Genomic DNA, 3,201 nt, shown 5'->3' with positions numbered 1-3,201 from the left:
CCCTCCTAGTGACCCCCTATCAGCTCACAAAGTTTGAAGTGGATCTGTCGAAGCACTTTCACAAAATCGGTCGGACAAATTTCTCACTAAAGAAGAGGAATAATAAGAATAAGAAGAGAATAATAACGAGGTATAACTGTGTTGGGATGCCAACACAAATGTCTCCGAACACCTCTCCATGTCAGAAATGGTTTTTGATACCGGATATGCACTCAGGATCCTCTAAAAACCCTAGAAACTAAATTTGGTTGAAATCCGACGGACTTGTAATTTGGCCGCCATTTTCTTCAATGGCGGCCATTTTGAAACATTTGAAAATAGATTTGAAGGAAATACTGATGCTAGTAATGAATTGTGGACCCTCAATTTACCCCAGAACCCAAATGTTGTAAAGATTTCAACTTTTTGAAATATTTCGGTATATGGCGGCCATTTTGAAAATAGCGGCTCAAAATTTTTTTTTGATGGTGGAAATGGACTCGGGGTCACTAAAATACCCTAGAAATTGAATTTGGTTGAAATCCGACAACCTTGAGTTTTTGACGGTTTTTGGCCGCCATCTTGAAACGTCGGCCATTTTGAAAATTTGAAAAGTTGAATGCACCCCTCCTAGTGACCCCCTATCAGCTCACAAAGTTTGAAGTGGATCTGTCGAAGCACTTTCACAAAATCGGTCGGACAAATTTCTCACTAAAGGAGAGGAATAATAAGAATAAGAAGAAGAAAATAACGAGCTATAACTGTGTTGGGATGCCAACACAAATGTCTCCGAACACCTCCCCATGTCAGAAATGGTTTTTGATACCGGATATGCACTCAGGATCTCTAAAAAAAACCTAGAAACTAAAGTTGGTTGAAATCCGACGGACTTGTAATTTGGCCGCCATTTTCTTCAATGGCGGCCATTTTGAAACATTTGAAAATAGATTTGAAGGAAATACTGATGCTAGTAATGAATTGTGGACCCTCAATTTACCCCAGAACCCAAATGTTGTAAAGATTTCAACTTTTTGAAATATTTCGGTATATGGCGGCCATTTTGAAAATGGCGGCTCAAAAAAAAATTTTGATGGTGGAAATAGACTCGGGGTCACTAAAGTACCCTAGAACTTGAATTTGGTTGAAATCCGACAACCTTGAGTTTTTAACGTTTTTTGGCCGCCATCTTGAAACGGCGGCCATTTTGAAAATTTGAAAAGTTAAATGCACCCCTCCTAGTGACCCCCTATCAGCTCACAAAGTTTGAAGTGGATCTGTCGAAGCACTTTCACAAAATCGGTCGGACAAATTTCTCACTAAAGAAGAGGAATAATAAGAACTAGACACGATCTCGTTGCGAGCAACGAGTAGGTCTTCCGTCCGATTTGTTGATGCACTCGGAGTTAAAAAAAAAAAAAAAGACAAATGAGTCCCAATTTAGTTTCCGACTTTAAGACACTTTAGATATAATCAATTTTTCATATCATAAACTTCTGAAGCAAAGTTGCGGTGAAATTCGTTTGAAATTCGACTCTCCAGGCGAGCCATAAGGCCCGCGGGCCTATTTCTTGATGTCATTTGTTAGCCCTCTATAGACTCAACAACTTTAGTTCTATATGTCTTTACAAAATATTTACCTGTAAAAAGTTTTTGAAATAGACTGATATCGACAAAAATCGACTCTACAGGCGAGCCATGAGGCCCACAGACCCATTTTTTGAAATTGATCGATAGGTTATGACACATTGAACAACTTTTGTTCAATAATGCTTTTCAAAAAATATGTCGTTTTAAAGATATGAGGCGTCAAATATTTACGATTTTGGCCCTTAAAATCTCTAATTACGTAACATATGACCTACTTTTTGATTTGATAAGATCAAGCTCATTGAGATGAACATTTCTGCTTCACAACTTATTATAAAATATTAATAGTTTCTGAGATATTCTCAAAAACATTTGGACCCTTCTGAACCCCTAATTTAAAGGGCCAGCCCGTTTTGCTTGATATCGTAAGAAAGGCCTTGTCATTTTAAACATTTTTTGCTCAACAAGTATTTAGAAATTCTCTACCGTTCTCGAGTTATCTCTACAAGAAATATTTAGGGGCCAAACTGTAGCTCCCTAACGGGGCCACATAGGGAAAAAACGAAATGTACATATTGTTTAGATTATCATTCTGAACAACTTTTGTTCAATAATGCTTTTCAAAATATTTGTCGTTTTCAAGATATGAGGCGTCAATTATTTATGATTTTGGCCCTTAAAATCCCTTATTACGTAACATATGACCTACTTTTTGATTTGATAAGAACAAGCTCGTTTAGATGAACATTTCCGCTTCAATGACTTATTACAAAATATTAATAGTTTCTGAGATATTCTCATAAACCTTTGGACCCTTCTGAACCCCTAATTTAAAGGGTCGGCCCCTTTTACTTGATATCGTAAGAAAGGTCATGACATTTCAAACATTTTTTGTTCAACAAGTATTTAGAAATTCTTTACCGTTCTCGAGTTATTTCTAGAAGTAATTTTTAGGGGCCAAACTGTAGCTCCCTAACGGGGCCACATAGGGTAAACACGAAATATGCATATTGTTCAGATCATCATTCTGAACAACTTTTGTTCTTTATTGCTTTTCAAAATATTTGTCGTTTTCGAGATACAAGGGGTAAAACATTTATGGTTTTGGCCCTTAAAATCCCTTATTACGTAACATATGACCTAAATTTTTATATGAATAGATTGGGATTGTTGAGATGAACATTTTTTGTTCTTTGACTTATACCAAAATATTAACGATTTTTGAGATATTTGATGTAGACTTTGAGCCCTTCTAGATCCCTAATTGAAGGGGCTAGCCCCTAAATCTTCATATTTTCGAAAAGATGTCGTAAATGTGCACAACTTTTGTTCTACATGTCTTAACAAAATATTTGCAAGAAAAAAGATATTGGAGATGAAAGGTCAAAAATCGGCGAAAAATTTTGGCATCCATTTTTTCAGGTCCAGGCGAGCGTTTAGGCAAATCGCCTCCGATAAAATCGAATCCCCCACAAATCTTCTAAAATGTTTACTCTATCTTGTGTAGAAATTTCAAGACTCTAGCTTCAAAACTAACGGAGGAGATGTGTGGACAACAAGGCCCTTCAAAAAGTCACTAAAAGAGAGATAACTCCTGACCGGAAGTGACGTCAAGCACGAAATTTTGCAAGCAAA

Source organism: Ostrea edulis, unplaced genomic scaffold (genome assembly GCF_947568905.1).
Source record: "Ostrea edulis unplaced genomic scaffold, xbOstEdul1.1 scaffold_71, whole genome shotgun sequence".
In the NCBI taxonomy this organism is placed as follows: domain Eukaryota; kingdom Metazoa; phylum Mollusca; class Bivalvia; order Ostreida; family Ostreidae; genus Ostrea; species Ostrea edulis.
Note: the sequence above shows the minus strand (reverse complement) of the source record.